This window comes from Balaenoptera musculus, chromosome 12 (assembly GCF_009873245.2).
Source record: "Balaenoptera musculus isolate JJ_BM4_2016_0621 chromosome 12, mBalMus1.pri.v3, whole genome shotgun sequence".
NCBI classification, from domain to species: domain Eukaryota; kingdom Metazoa; phylum Chordata; class Mammalia; order Artiodactyla; family Balaenopteridae; genus Balaenoptera; species Balaenoptera musculus.
In genome coordinates, this window is record NC_045796.1 from 44652618 (window position 1) to 44670487 (window position 17870).

The following is a 17870-nucleotide window of genomic DNA, read 5'->3' on the forward strand; positions in this document are numbered from 1 at the left end:
TCTGATACCTTATTACATTTCCAGCCAAAATCAGATTACAGGAAAATAGAATTTTGAGAATTCTAGACCTAAAAACAAATTAATAAAATATCTTCTTGTTTTTGCAGATAGCCATTCCTTCACATCCATAAGTATGTCAACTTGATCTATATCTTGCTCGTTAGAAATGGAAGGCATGACTAGAAAATTTATAAACTGAAAATGTGAAATCCAGTCTTCAATTAACCAGTGTGTCTGTGTTAGAGTATTTCCCATCTAAAGAGCTATCCATTATAAATACTCAGATAAACAGAAAACCTGGAAGCCAAATTCTGGGAGTTACCAATATAAAACTAATGGAATCCAGCATATTAGAAAAATTGCTATGTCCTTACATGGCACTGAATAGACATGAGAACTGACAGTAAGAGACCCCTGGGTCGGTAAAAAGCACAAGAAAAGTGAAGTGTTGAAGGGTACAAGTTATTTATTATATTTGCAACCACTTATTTCCAAAAAGAGATCTGAAGTGAATTTTTAAAAAGGAAAATATATTTAATAGAATTCTTAAAATAAACATTTTAAAAGGAAAATATAGTGGAACAAGGCAAATAATAACTGAAATTGAAGCTAGGAATAGTGATTGCTTTTGTACTAAATTTAGCTCTAGGCATCATGGCAGATAAGAGAAGTGGACACCAGAGCCCTCAGCAGGCATAACCTGCAGTACTGTTGGAAAGTTCATCGCCTACGAGGCTTGTTTTCTGGTCTTGGCTCCTTCTGTATTTGCTGTATAACCTTACATGCCTCCATCCCTCTTCACAATTCTTTGAGGAATTGTCTACTCTATATGACACTGAAAGGACTGTCATCCCTGGAGCACTACAGTGGTGGAAAAGTGTCTCTGACTGAGCCATAAGAGTCCTTCTGGGTCCTCTCTGCCCTTGGGGTGGGGGGACAGAAAGACCCTCCCTGATTTTGGTTTGTGAATAATAGGGCTACCAACGATCATCTTTCCTGTCACATGAAGGAAACCTGTTTGAGATAGGAGATAACGAGGCCAAAATGAAAACAGAAGCAGAGCCAAGTGATAGAGAAGAGGCAAGGAGGGAGAAGGGAAGGGGAAAGGGAAGGAAGACAATCATTTGAGCACTTTGATCCAGTTGTGCCTAAAGCTAAACTATTCTTAGACTAACGACTATGAAACCCAATAAATTTTCCTTTTTTTTCGTCACCTTATTTTCTTGGATTTCTACTATTTGAAACTAAAGAATCATGACTAAAACACTTGTGTCTCACATCATTCGTTACATGTTCCCACCTGTAAAATGAAAGGCATGGGATAAATTTACCTCAAACTTCCCTTTCAAATCTAAAATTCTATAGTTCTAACTAGATTAATATGTGAATTCCTTCAGGACAAGGGTATTAACTCACCTATTTTTGTATCCAGAATTTCTGCCACTTAGAAGGCTCTCAATAGTTATGTCTTACAATCAGTTGAAAAAAATAGTCTGTCCGCTCTCTAAACCTATCCTATAATAAAGCATTTACCTCTGTTATTTTTGCTTACTTATTTCCCATCTGTATCTCCAACAAAGCAGTGTCAGGTACATGCTCACAGGTTTCTCTTTCCTGGAAAAGGAGCTAAATCATGCAGTTAAATTACTGAATGTGTTTAAAACCCAAGTGAGAAACAAACATTGCACTGTAAATCTGATTCCATGGGAAATATAATACCCCAAGAGAGTTATTTATTATGGACATAGTCCAAGCTACAGAGAAAAATTGTTAATCATTCCACTCATAATGAACTTTATGATTTGATATTTCTTGCTTTCTGTTTGTGGAAGCCAGAAGAAGTGTAAAAGCATTTACTGGATCAGTAGATTTTAAAAGTATAAGCCAAATTTTGGAACTTTAGCTCATGAATCTGTTAATGTCAGGACTTTCTTTTCTTTCAAGTATCTGCTTCTACTCCTCAAAAAGAAACAAAAATACACATTTACATATACCACTTCACCCTCCAGGATGAGGAAGAAAATGACAAATCACTCTGCTAAGACACATGAGAGAGGGTCCTTTTCCTGTTCTCCTTTAAGAGCCAGTGTGTACTGAGTTCTGGGGCTATCCCTAATAACCTAGTGTGCAAGGCCCCAAATCAGTGCTTGTAATGAAGCTCTAGTGGAAGCTGAGAAAACAGAAGTACAAGTTAGATGCATAACCAAGGCTTCCAGTGGTGACTGAGGCAAGAGGAAACTTGCCTATTCTATTTCCACTGGGCATGGGTGAGGCGAATTGCTATACAAAAGCAATGGCTGTCTAATAAGTCACAGTACTTTTAACATGTACACATTTATAAATCACACACATATTTCTATTTTCTGGTAATTAAACTTTTCTCCATAACCGTATACAAAGAGTTTTGGTGGGAAAAGCGGAGGGAAAACAGTTGGTCACAGACTGGTCTTTTCCTCATTGTAAACATCCTCAGGAACATTGAAGAAATGCCATACATACACAGTAGTGCCTGAAACTATTTGCCAGGAACTCTTATGTGTTTCCTTCTCTGTGGTAGTAACATTAACTTTTCAAAGAAACATTCCTTGATATTGTTACCACATCTTAACTGTGCCTTAGTTTTCTTATGTGGAAAAAATGATGACAAAAATGCTTGTTCTGTCTACCATATAAGGTCACTATAAAGATCTACAGAGATAATGCACATTAATGTGTTTTGAAAGCTACAAATCACTATTCGAAAATATTATTACTATCCTCATCACAGTTATTATTTGTTTTCACAACACTCTTGTGAGGTCGGTAACTATAACCAAGGAGGAATTTAAGGAACAGTAAGATTAAGTGTCTTTCCGAAAGTCCACAGCTATTTGGTGGCCAAGTTGATGTGAATTCAGACACCCCAACTAGCTGCTATGCCTTACAAATCCACATACACTGCAAATTAGGGAGAGAAAAGGTTTCCAGAGTTGTATATCAACACTTATTTTCATGCCTTTGACCTAAAATGCTTAAACTTTTAAGGAGATACATTAAATAATCTTACAGCCATCCAAGTATCAGTTAGAATCATAAACCTGTTTCTCCAGTGGGTCAGTCAAAAACACATACAGAACAAGAGGAAAGGGTGTGTTCCACACCGTGTTTACCCAACTAGAAAAAGATATTCTTGGACCTTCAAAATTTGTTAAATTTACTAGTTTGGAAATAGGAATTATTATATTCTGTAGATGAAACAGTAATTCAGAACAACTTTTTGAGGCCTGGTTTGTCAATATCTATCACAATTGAAGACAGTCTCTGACTTAGCAATTCTCCTGATAGAACATTTAGACCTCAGAAATAAATTCTCAACTACACAGAAATACATGATATTCCTTGTAAAAATCCTTATAAGAATAAAAAAATTTTTAACTTCAAACAAGTTAAATGTCTGTAAAGAATTCACTAAATAAATTATGGTACATTTGTTCAATAAAAGACTGTTCAGCCACTTGAAAAAGTGAAGTAAGTTAATACGAACAGCTACTAAAAGGCCCTGCCATCTATTGTGAATGATGGAAACCAGTTGCAGAATAGTATAATTTTTGTATACATACTATATATAAAGATTGGGAAGACAAGTATCTAACTGGTAATACTAGTTTCCTCTAAAGGGTACATGATTGAGCAGACTTTCACTTTCTATGTTTTATTACCGTTTGAATTTTAATTACAATGAGCATGTTTTACTTCAGAATAAAAATTTTAAGAAAAATAATTTCTTAACCAGCCCATTTGCTGATTTGGTATTATCTCAATGAAAATCATGAAAAGCTGTTTTATATAATAAAAATAGAAAGTAAGTGGTAAAGAACATTCTAAAAGAGAATAATAATGATAAAGGTGGGAGAACTGCCAGGAGTCAGTGGTTCTTCCAGATAAAGTAACAATAATTAAATGATGCAATATTGAAACAAAAACAAACAAATAAAATGGAATTCTAAAATCCAAATAAATTCATTTATATATTATATTTAAGCATTCAGTAAAATAAGAATCACATAATTCCAGGAAAGTAAATATTATTTAATAAACAGAGAGGGATAATTGTAGTGCTGTATAGGGAAAATTTATTTAAATCTAAAACTTATACCCCAAATGAACTCTATGTCAGTTATTTGGTTATAGAAATGCAAAAAGAAAAAAAAAAGGAAAGCATTAGTTACAAAAAATAAAGTTATGCTAACATACAAAGAAACATCATAACATTGGATTACTTGGACATTTTTTGTGTGTTTGAACTATTTCCTTAAGTCAACTTCCCAGAGTAAAACTGTTGGTGTGTGCATGCACACACACACACACACAACACACATATACATGGTTCTTGACAGGAGTTGGGAATCAAATTCAGAACACATATTTTGAAAAATATGAGAGTACATATTTAGAGATAGAATTAAACAAAATATCTGAACTAAAGCCCATCCAGAACAGCATATATTCTGTAATTAATTACAACAGGTAAAGTTAGAAACAACCTACGTCCACCATAGAAATAAAATAAATTATAACATTTGTTTATAACTAAATATAAAGATTAAGCTGCAAAATGGAAATGGTTTATGATCTAATAAGTGAAAAATTTTAGATGTTATGGGTACTCTACTTAGAGTATAAATGTGGATATAAAGATTCTAAGGAAGCATAGAGAAATAGAAAATATTTGTGTTCAGGATGTGAGAATATGGGATAATTCTATGTTCCCTTTAATGTTATTTTAATAATATGTTATATATTTAAATATCATAATGGAGTATACTGAAATGTACAGATGATTAGAGTAAGATTGTTCCCATCAACTTGCAATTCTATTGCCACTAGTTAGGGCGAAAGTAGACTATGAAGTAAATGTAATAAATGTGAACTGGATGCCCTAAAGCACAGCTGCTATCTAATCCAGTTTTAATTGTCTGGAGGCTGACAATTAATTTAATTGTCTGGAGGCTGAGAAAAATCATGAAAAAAAGCAATGCCTGAAACCACATATGTTTTTAGCAGAAAAACTATCATAGAATGTCTATTAGATTTACCTTTGGGGGATGGGGGTTGTGACACTAAGCTCATAATTTGCTTCCAGGCACATCACATAACCACTTGGTAGCTCAGACTCCACACTGGCAAAATGGCTATATTAAACTCACTTTTTCTTCTGATACTTGAGAATAGTCTATACTTAGAATTTTTAACGACCAAAAGGAAAGGAAAAAAAACAGAAAGTACATATATTTGAGCTGCAGAATACAGACTGTGAGCTAGTTGAGGGCAGGGACAGAACTCATCCTCTTCACATGTATCATGAGAATTTAGGAAAACTCCCCTATTCTGTAGGTGTGTATTCGTAGAACAATTTGGAATACTGCTGCCACCTAGTGGGCAATTATATTTTAACTTTTTATTTACGGTCAATAGTATACCAGGAAGTAGGACCCTCATGGAACACTCTTGGAACAGCTTCATGATAAACACTTATATAGATGTTTCTGTTTAATTCAATACTAATGAATACAAGCATTAAACTAAAATATATATTTTATTAGTTTACCAAATAAAGTAATTAAGAAATGGTAATATAAAAATATATTCTTAGGAGCAAAGAAGTTACTTTTAAATTGACTCCAAAAAAATTACAACTTTTAATTTTGGCAGGGCAATAATCCCTCATTTTCAACTTATATACATTTTTTTCCTTGGGGAAAAGTATAGAAATTGCTCTTATAGAAATTGCTCTTTCTTCCTAAATATTCAAACTATAATACATATGAACAAAATCTTCACAAAAAATTTTAAAACTTTTTCACCATTTATTCATTCATTTAATATTTCTTGTCGTAGCCTTTCCCTTTTCACTTAAGGAAGGTCCTTTACACTTCTGTAAGGTCAGTTTAGTATTGATGAACACTTTTAGTTTCTTCCCGCCCTAGAAGCTTGTTCTCTCCCCTTCAATTATGAATGATAACCTTGCTGGGTAGAGTATCCTAGGTTATAGGGTTTTTTTTTTTTCTTTAAGCACTTTAAATATGTCATGTCACTCCCTTCTGACCTTATAACTCAATTTTTTAATAAAACACTTACACAACTAGCAAGTGCTTTAATGGACTCTTAGAGCAGTCCAGCTTTTTATGAACTAGCTTTCAAGATTTTAGTTGACTACTAGAGGAAGCTAGGAAACACTTCAAACTCAGAACATGATGTTTGTAACAGAAGTAAAGACTATTTAACATTTAGGTACCTATGTCTCCATTCCTATTTAACCTTTTCTTGCATCATCTAAACAGAACTTTGTTATTAAATCAATGTTTCACCCTGTCAGTGTCATAAATTCTTTGTTTTAGAGTTAGCATTTAGTCAAAGTACACATGGACCTTCCTATAACAAGTATATATTCAAGGAGACAGCTGTTTTTGATATTTTTTATGCTTTATTTTTGGACAGCCTAGCAGGGATAACTCTTGGATGTTTTGTAGTACTAAGCTTTTGAGAAAAGGTGTTTAATCTACACTTTCTGGTTGAATGAAAGAATGAAGGAATAATGAACAAATAATAGCTGATTTTTAACCTCTATAACATTCTCTCTCCTATGCTATACAGTCTTAATCTTAAAAAATTTCCCTAGATTTTGGGTTTTTTACCCAACTCAGACCTCTTGTTGGAGAGCTCTGATAATTTAAATGATTTGTGGTACTAGTGCCCTGCCAATTATCCTTAACAAATTCTGTTGTTAATCTTCATTATCATGATCATAAATAGTAAATAATAATTAAGTGTCCATTTGTAGATAGTCGTGAAAGGAGAAATATGAAAAAAAAAACACCTGAGGCTCTGTCCTCTTAATTAGCTATGCCTAGATATTATTAGACTTCACATTGGAAATTAGAAATAGGTATGAGTAGCCCCAAGTAAAAAGGTTCAGAAGAGAAAAAAGAAAATTATTTTGATAAGTTGATTTTTTAAATTCCTGAATAGGGAAAACATTCAAATAGGTCAGTTCCCTGTCTCCAAGAAAACATGACCACATAAACCAAGAGAGAGACAAGCAGCTGAAAGAAACTGAAGAACTGTATGAAGGCATGTAGGACAAGAGGTAATTGTCTTGAGGGAATCTGAGGTGGCATCATTCACATCATGATTATGAAATAACAACCCTTCTTCAATTGTAACTATATAAGTAAGGTATTATATTGTACACTTATAATGGGTAGGATTAATTTTGCGAGACCACTTCCCTATACGTGTATGAGGAGGGTGGCATGGGACGCAGAGCTGGAGAAGCACTGGCAAGTCATCATAAAAGGCTATTGCAGGATACAGATTTGAACCACATAAAGTCATCATTGTGCCTCAAGGGTGAAAAGTCTGTAGCAAATTCAGTGTTGGGGACCATAAAATCCTCACTTTGTCATACAAGATTGTTACTAGGAATTTTGGAGTTTGAAATTGATCATGGGAGCCAGAGGATGCTCCACCAAAAATGATTAGCAATTACACACAATCTGACATATATGAGTCTTAATAGACATTCAAGTAGGCTACAAAAATAACCTTTCAGCCAAAGAATGTGAGAGACATGACCATTGCAGATGCCTCTTCACTGTCCTGGGGGCAGTTTGCATAAATAGTACTTCATAAATATGCATATATTTCAGATTTGCTATTTCTAGAACGAATACAAGCTATGTATTAGAAAATATGAAGGGTTTTGATCAGTGCAGGAGCAGTTAATCCAACCTGGTTTCTTCTGAATATATTTTTCAGACTAATGTTTAGAACAATGGGACAATAAGCAACTCAACCAGTCAGAACTCAGCCATGCCCTGATGAGCGCTGGTCACACACACAGAGCCTACCCAGCTATACAAGCCAGAACTAAACTGTGATGTTAGTTGACAGTTGTTGTGCATCACTATTAGCACAGAGTAATTCAACGTAAGCTACCTACCTGTGCTTAGTGACATTTTACATGTCTATGGATATGACAAGGGCATAGATTTGAACCAGACTACGCAAAATATCAAAGCAGAAGACTTTGAAAGAGTCCTCCCTGCCTCATTATAAAATTTTTTCTGGGTCGTTTTTGTAGTCTGTGGATAGGGATATGGGGTGCAGGGTTAGAAAAAAAAATAGGGAAGAGATTGGCGCCATGAAAGTTTTATACGATAACATCTATGTTTTAGAAAACTATCTCTGGAAGCTAGGCAGAGAAAGGATTGGAGAAAGAACTGACCAGAGAAGAGGAAAATACTTTGGAGGTCATTACAATAGATGGTTGAGAGAGAATAAAAGACTGAACTACAGCAATGAAAATGGGATTTAAAAGGAATAACATGAAGAGCTGTATATAGATCTTTTTTTTGGTTTTTGAGATCTCATTTTGAGATTTTGCTGATGTCCTCAGCACATGCTTAGTACCTAGAAGGTAATCAGGCGCTTGCCTGGACCACCCACTTGATAAGGTTGCCGGAACCACTGGAGACCACCGTAAGCTGGGTCTGCAGGGAAACTGTCACTTTAGAACTTTCCCTACAGACAGACTAGTAGGGGATAGGAAAGCAAGTTAGTTAAGGTCCCTCCCAGCTCCTCCTTTGGGAGCAAGGCATTTCCTGATGAGGGAATATAGTGCCAGCCAGACTGGGAACTTCTTGGGGACTGCAGCAATCTTTGCATTTCCTGCCTTAGCCCAGTGCAGAGCACACACTAGCTTTCAACAATAAAAAATAATAATAATTTTTAAATTACCACACTTTCCACTTAATCTATGAAATCACTTTATTTAAAAATTATTCCTAGCTATAGCAGTATATCTTAAGAAGTAAGTAAATTAACTGTAGGAAAATGGGAACATAAACCATACTAATCAAAACAAGCCTTGAAGGAACAAAACTGAAAATAGTATATGCAAATTAGATGAACCGTTGGACTGAGAAATAACATAGTATGGAACGTGTAAACTGAAACCACCGTGGATTAATAATAAACTCTGTGAGGAGCAAAGATTTTTGTATGCTTACCTGTTATGCTGTAACCTCAGAGCCCAGAACAGTACCCAGCACATAGGAGACATTTAATGAACATTTGTTCAATGAACAAATGAACTGTCCTGGTTTAAAAGAAAGAAAGGAATATAATTAGCTTTTCTTCTATTAGAAGTTGATTTGAGTTTTTGTTTTGTTTTTTTTTTTTTTTTGGCTGTTGTTCCAATTCTAGAGCTAAAGAAAACATCTCTCATGCAACTGTGTGTTTTTTTTTTTTAATGTAGAACACTGACGAATAGTGATATTTTAATCGCATCAGGAACAGAGAACAGAATGCAAACTGTTCTTTCTCTCATGACATAAGCCACGATTCTCTTGCCCTGTGGTTCTGCAATGATAGAGAAGCTTGAGATAGAAAATCATGTGTAGATACCTGACATTTGGTTCTCTCCAGGAAAATAAACTTATTTAGTTAGTTTAACATTCCTTGGTGAACTATTACCGATTGGCTGTTTCACACAGATGTTTTTCTCTAGCTCTATGGGTATTTTCAGTGATGTGAAGAAAAATAAAATATTAAAGGAGAAAACAACACATTTGAATAATGGGAGAATTTTCAAGTAGCATATTCCTGCAACCATCAAATATTATCTACGGCAACATACTTTTTCAGGTAGGAATTCATTCTGTTCATCATGCAGCATGTCCTCAAGTATTCAATCTTTCCTTAAACTAGCCCAGATAGAGTCTATTTCATTATTGAAGATTTTCATTCATTTTTTCATTTATTTAACAGATTAAAATTAAGTATCTACTAAGTGCCAATGTTTCAGCTACACCCTTAGGGAGCTCATAGCCTCCTACAGTTCCCTACAAGAGATTTCATGAATTAAAATGCCCTTGTGTTTGGGGACTAGTTAAAGAATGTGAAGGGAAAGAAACATCTTTGAAGTGTTATTAATGTACCAGGCACATTTAGAGGGGCATCTCTAACCATCCTTTTTAAATAGCGTCCACCCCATGCCTGCTTACTTTTTTTCATCCTGCTTTTTTTTTTCTTCATCTACTAATCCCCACTTGACATTGTTCACTGCTCTATGCCCAGCTCTGAGAAGTAGCTGGCATAGAGTAGGTTTTTCTGTAGTTGTTGCATGAATGAACTTGAAAGGAAGCAACTCTTATTTTACAAATGAGACCAAGACTAATGACTTAAATGATTTGCTTACAATTGTGCAACCCTTAAATCACAAATTAGGGGTTTAAACCTTAGTGTGAAGGCAAAGCTCATGGTTCCTTCCATAATTGTGTCTCTAAATGCATATTTCTTTACTGAGATATGAATCTGTCTTTTGTTAAAACGCCATTATGTGAAAGACGCGGAGTTACAGAGATCTTGCCTTCAAAAGCCTGACAGTCTAGTTAGGAAAGAAAAAAATATGTGGGGATCCAACTAAAAGTAGGGCAGTGTCTGTGCTGGGAAAGGACCGCAGAGACAGTAGGGAGGAGGGCGCGCTAGCCTGGGGCTGGGTCCTGGAGAGCATTTTAACTCGGCTGGCGTCTGTTGTTCCTGGAATATGAGGAAGTAGGATAAGTAGATTCCTTCAGAGTAGCCAGCTTTCCTACAAGCCCTTTCTCTGAGTCCCTGTTCCCATTTAGATACCGGAGAAAAGTGGATTCTCCCCTCTTTTTGAGAGGGAAGATAGAAAAAAAGCTCACTTTGAAGGGAGTTTGAAGAGTTTGTGGTCTAAGAAATAAAGAGGGGGAGAAAACCAATTGTAGGAACTGAGGTGGTTTTACCTGGAAAAGAGAAATGGACGGGAGTGGAGAGCGGGGTGAGGACCTAACTTCAGAAAACTTCTTCATGGGAAAATCAGAAGTTCGTTGAAAGTCCTGACACTTACTTGGTAAACATCTGAAGCGACCTGAACTTGAAGGCCTCACTGTTGTCCTTCTCCGGAGGAGAGGGTTTAGATTTATTCTCCTGGGCACCAAACAGTGGAAGCTAAAAAGCTCTGCCGGAAACTCGTTTCTACTCCACACCAAGAAACGCCTTTAAAACGAGCGGCACGGAGCTGCCTCAGGAGGAAAGTAGTCCCGCCGTCAGGTCGCTCCCGGGCCCCGCCTGGCGACCGACTCAGCCCCCGTCCCGGGTCGCCGGCTGGGGGCGGAGGCCGGGAGCCCAGGGGGCGCACGACAGACTCCGGCTGCGCATCCGGAGCTCCCCTGGGAGCTGCGCGGGGCGGCGCAGGCGTCCCGGGAGTTCGGTCCCTGGCTCCGGCTGGGTTGCGGCCGGGGGACCAGGGCGCACCGTGCTCGCCGCCGTCGGGCGCCTCCTGCGCCTCCGCCCGGGGCGCGTCCCCCGCTGCGCCCCGGGAGCGCCCCCAGAAGCCGCGCGGCGGCCCGTCACGTCTCTCCGGCCCCCCGGTCACCCCCAGTGCTCCGGCGGCGGGGCCCTCGGCGGCTCGGAGCCCCCGGGTTCCTGTGAGCAGGGACTGGGAACGGCCTGGGAGGGAGGGGTCCGCGGAGGGGCGGGCGAGGAGCCGGGGCTGGGGGACGGAGGCGTGAGCGTGAGCTGGTCTCTGTGCCGTCGGTCTCTCGGTGCCTCCATACATCCCTGTCGCTTTCGCAGCAGGGAAGGCCCATAGGGTCCCCGCCGAGCGCAAGCCGTCGCAATTCGACAGGAAAATCCTGCCGTGGACCGGGCGTTTCACAACGATGGAGGAGATCCCGCCTCGGATTCCGTAAGTGTGGCCTGTGCCCGGCCCGGGTCGCGTGCGCCCGGCAGGGTCGGCGCCGGGCCTGGGGGACTCGGGGTCCATCCACTTCCGGACCTCCGCGCACCCTGGAACGGAGGCGGCCGCGGAGCCACACAGGTCTTCACAGTAATACCTACCACCTTAAGGAATTTACCCACGCCCCCCGAGTGCGGTTAAATGCCAAGCTCCATGATTGGGCTGTGGGAGCTAAGCTAAGCTTACAGAGAGGTTCATGAAGTCGGGTGAAAATCCAGAAGTTCAGTGGGCACTTCCACCGTCGCTCAGATACCCGCCCCCAGCGAGCTCCGGGCCATGAGACAGTGGAGTATACTTAGGCCCAACAGAAGGCACCGTCCTTGCGTGCACCCGGGTGGCTGAGAGGGAGAGGGGCTCTGGCCTGGGAGGGGAGGCGGGGGGAGGGCGGCTCCCTGAAGCACCCAAGGAAGCATCATGGCTCGTGGGGTGGCTAGAGAGTCTCTGGGAAGAAGCCACATCCATGTGACCTCCTCTTCTGGGTGGGAGATGCCTGGTGTACGCGGTCCTGCAGCCCTCTGAGTACGGTTTTACTCGGACTGGGACCCACGGCGCATCAGCGTCGCCGGCCTCTTCATCATCCCAAACCCAGGACAGAGATTCCTGGGCTTGATGAAACTTAAGCTGACAACTTCAACTCCAGGGTAAATGTAATATGTTAAGAAAAAAAAAAGTAAATGTAACCTGTAAGAACCATCTTTCTACAGCTTCAGTTTACGCAAAGCCCAAAAATCTTCCCGGCACTTTACAAGGCAGTGGTTACAAGGGGAAGGAAGGAAGGAAAGGAAGGAAACTAAGGATAAAATCAATCTACTACTTTTTAAACTGATCTCAAAAAAAGGGGAGAGTAGAACTATAAAATCAAATAAGGATTTCAGATGTTCAAATATTATATTTATATGATGTAATCAATGCCTATTAGAATGGATAATGGAAACTGGGCCTACATCTTGTTCTGTGCATATTGCCTACACTTCTATTGATTGTGAATTTATTAGTTACCAAAAGCATCTCAAATAAATGGAAAACAAAATATGGTGGGAAATGTTCATTCAATAATGAATTCTCAAACATTTTTATTCCTTTCTTATATCAAATTATTTAATGAGGAATGGACATGGAATTTGAAATAACATGGAATTTGAATTCTGTTTTCAGCATTTATTCAACCACGAAGATGTTTTTTAATATTATAAAGCAAATTTCATTTTCCTTGAGATTTATAGCCTCTAAACTAAAGACTTAGCCCAAAGAAGAAATTAGCCCCAGAAAAGCTTAAAAAGACCATCCTCAGTGTTTTTGGATTTTGAATTCTAGTGCTACACAACAGAGTAATCAAAAATTTAAAGAACCTGCATTATTGTAAATTAATGCTTGTCAAGAGAACCTAGATCCATTTTAGCATGGCTGTATATGTGAAGAGAACCACTTTACAGAAATAATTTAATTTCCCCAGGATCACAGTCAAAAGAAATATTATAGGGCTTCCCTGGTGGCACAGTAGTTAAGACTCTGCCTGCCAATGCAGGGGACATGGGTTCGAGCCCTGGTCTAAGAAGGTCCCACATGCCGCAGAGCAACTGGGCCCGTGCGCCACAACTACTGAGCCTGTGCTCTAGAGCCCGTGAGCCACAACTACTGAGCCTGTGTGCCACAACTACTGAATCCCGCGTGCCTGGAGCCCATGCTCCGCAATGAGAGAAGCCACCGCAATGAGAAGCCCACGCATCGCAGCAAAGAGTAGCCCTGGATCACCACAACTAGAGAAAGCGTGCATGCAGCAATGAAGACCCAACACAGCCAAAATAAAATAAAATAAAATAAAAAGAAATATTATAAACAGAAGAATTTAACTTTGAGCAAGGTGCCTAGGAAAAGTATTGTAGTTTTGGGTTGAAAACATGAAAGTATTTGAATATTTTATTATTTTCTATAATTTTTTAAAAGCATTGCTATTTAGGAGAGCTATGTCTCCTAAGCTAAGTGTTAGATTTACAATATAAACAGCTTTCACTTTTATGCTTTTAATGGACATATAATTAAGTGACCTATAATTTTTGGACCATACACTAATGATATTTAATAATGACTGTACTTTTTCTTTTCTTTTCAGTGTTAAACTAATTTGGTATAGCTGTTCAAAGCCAGATGGATGGGTAAAAAAGATCAGATCTTTCAGGTTCCATCTGGAACAAAAGTCAACAACAAGTATAATCTAATAATGTGCTAAAATTCACCTGTTTGCAACTACCTTAAAACTTACATTAATCTGCCTAAAATCTGAGGAAAGCAGGCTAGATATTGGTTTTCTATGTTCTTTCAACTAGTGGAAAGTTAAAGAAAAAATTTTTCATTTTTAAGAAGAATTGCAAATTGTCTTCCTGGAATTCTTTTTTTATGTGACTACATTCTATTTAAACTTGACAAAGATAAAAAATACTGCTGAATACATTCTCAAAAGTCATTCTTTAATTGTATGTATTTATAAACTGCCACTTCATATTACTGCAAATTGTTAAAATTTATTTTATCATAAAGGCCTACAGGCATGATTACTTTTGTAACACTACTTTGCTAAAATCTGGACAACTTGCATATAATTTTATTAATAAATAAGACTATGCAGTATTCAAGTAAGCATATAAAATTTCAGAATAATAATAAGAAAATGAAGGTGTGTTTGTCTTTTCTTCAACAAATTACTGTGATTTTGATCACTTCTTTTGAAAACTTCATGCAGAAGCCACGAAGGAAACACCCTTTCCCTAATAGACATTCTCACAAAATACATAATGTATAATAGCAGTATAATAAGAGTCATCCTCACAAAATGTATAATAGTCTCTTTAATGGCGTCAGGGTGGGAGGGGGCAAGAAGAGATTTGGAGGCTAGTGAAAAACCAAAATGATGAAAATAAGTTTTCAAAAACAACCTGTTCAAAACTGAAAACAAAGCCCACTTAATAACACAGGGGCCAAATGAACATGAGTCATAAACATACATAGGCATTAATTCTTACTTTTATACAAGTCAGTGAAACAAAAATGATGGAGTCAGGTCATAATCTCTAGTAGTTATATTTTGAACAGTTAGAAACTAAATATACTGCATTGTCATTTCATAGTGGCTAACATTATTTAGGACCTGAATAAATACCTGTTAACTTGAAATCGGTAAGATAATGGGCTAGCATTTGGAAATCTTTCACATCTGCCATTTGCATTCGGGGACATTTTTGGAATATTTACATTAAAAATCATTGTTTATTATGCCAGTTGGAAAATCATATTGCTTTAATATAATTAACAGAATACACATCTTGGTTTAGGCCAGAAATGATAGATGCTGTAAGAAACAGAGCGCGAGTGAAAGCTTGTTACGTAATGATTGGACTCACAATCATCGCCTGCTTTGCAGTGATAGCGTCAGCCAAAAGAGTGAGTACCTCTGTAAAGTAAAGATAGACTTGTGAATTTTAAGAAGGATTATGAGCTTTGTTCTCCTTTGGGGGATTATTGCTGTTTTCTCAATGTAAGAACAATTTCATCTCAGACAGCTTGAGCCACCCGCATATATTTATCATACTGGAAACAGCATTGTTCATGGAAATTTGAGTCAACAAATTAACTATACGGACAGGAGGGACAGAAGTTTGTTTCCATTTATAAGATAAGCAAAAACAAAAATAACAGTTTATAACATGATTAAAATCTGCACAGGAGGAACTTTGTTGTATGAAAGTTATCCAGACTACATCATTCCTTAAATCATGAACTCAGTTAGCTATTGCATAGAATCATGAAATACTTAGAAGTGCGAAAGTTGGAAATGATGACCAAGGCGGGCTAGTTTGCCTGTATCCTGTGTATAAGCCCTTTCCTTGTCATCTCCAATATGTAGCTTCTAGAGGAGAATTAAGAGCTAATTACTGTCTGATTTTGCTTCTTGCTTCCCCAAATTCTTTCACCTGCTGATCACTTTTTACCACGAAGAGGAGCCCCACAAATATTGGGAGATATCTGATACATCTCTGTGAGTCATCTTCTCTCTACTCTTAATTTCTCCATCCCTAACAACTTTCCTCTATTTTGAGCTCTCCTCTGGACACACTCCAGTTTATCAGTGTCCCTCTTCATTGTGATACCTGCAACTGAGTCCCTTAGAGTGCGATTATAACTTCTTTGTTTTTGAACACTGCATTTTAGTAACACAGCCAGAGTTGGAAATAGATTTTGGCAGCCACATCACGCAGAATAGTTTGCCTGTATCCATCTTCACTGTCTAGGTACATTTAGCCAATGACCATTCTGCCTAGTCCTATGATCCTGCTCTTCTTTACTTCTCAGGTTTTCAAGAGTATTTGAGCCCAATAATTCACACAGGGACTGGGTCTTCTGAGCTTAGTGATGTTATATACATGTCTACTCATTTCTGTTGGCTCGGCAAAGAGCTTATGCTTTAAAATTATTCTCATCAAATGGAAAATTTCTTATATGTTTGCTGGGCTGAACACTTAAACATAGAAATAAAGAAATGCAGTCATCTCTTGTTTGTAACCTATCCTAGATAAAATGACTGTCTACCCAGTTGGTGATTCTCTAGCTCCTAAATGATAGATTGGATTTTGATACTACCTGGACCCTCCGTGTTTCATACCATCTTCCCTTTGTTCCTTATGCTTCAGCCACACTAGTTCTTTTTTGTTTTTTAATGCGTCAGACCCTTTATTCTCTCTAGGCTTTCCCTCCTTCTCTTGACTTTACTATAGCTCATTCTCATTCTTCTCAGTGAGGGCTTCCGTGACCACCCCATCTGAAATGGCCTTGCTCAGGTGCTCACTATTTTATTATCTTTCCAACTGCTCATGAGTAAGTCATTATATACCAGCAATCCTGTTGACTCCACTTAAGACTATATGCACAATTGGACCACTCCTCACCATCTCTCTTGATATCACCCTGGTCTGAGATAACCACCATCTGTTGCCTAGTTTATTGTAGTATCTTTTAAATGGTCTCACTCTGTCTCTCTTGCCTCTCTCGAATTCACCTTTCATTTTCAATAATTAATGCATGTACCCTAAATAAGATGGTGTCATGTAGAGATGGAGAAACGGTTAGCAATTTGAGATGTATTTGGGGGTCAAAAGGATAGAATTTTGTGGTAAATTCAATGTGGGAAGAGGAGAGAAAAAGGAAGAATGACATCAAAAAGCCTGGATTTTTGCTTTGAGCACCTAGATGGATGGTACTGCCATTTGTTGAGATGTCTAAGGCTGGGGAAAGAACTGATAGGCATGACCAGCAAAATATGTCAAGTCCTCTATTTCGGATATACTGAATGTGAGATGCATATTAGACTTCCATCAGTATCTATTTTTATTTTTTCTGCTAAGGACTTTGTATGTTCTTCAGTCTGAGGACCTATAGCTTTCCTCACTTCTGAAAAAGTCTGAGCTGTTATCACTTCAAATATGGCCTCTTACCCCATTCTGACTATTCTTCCCACAATGGAAACTACGGACCTGCAGCCTGCGAAAAGGAGACCCCAAACACAGTAAGATAAGCAAAATGAGAAGACAGAGAAATACCCAGCACATGAAGGAGCAACGTAATAACCCACCAGAACAAACAAATGAACAGGAAATAGGCAGTCTACCTGAAAAAGAATTCAGAATAATGATAGTAAAGATGATCCAAAATCTTGGAAATAAATGGAGAAAATACAAGAAACGTTTAACAAGGACCTAGAAGAACTAAAGAGCAAACAAACAATGATGAACAACACAATAAATGAAATTAAAAATTCTCTAGAGGGAATCAATAGCAGAATAACTGAGGCACAAGAATGGATAAGTGACCTGGAAGATAAAATGGTGGAAATAACTACCACAGAGCAGAAAAAAGAAAAAAGAATGAAAACAATTGAGGACAGTCTCAGAGACCTCTGGGACAACATTAAATGCACCAACACTCAAATTGTAGGCGTCCCAGAAGAAGAAGAGAAAAAGAAAGGGACTGAGAAAATATTTGAAGAGATTATAGTCAAAAACTTCCCTAATATGGG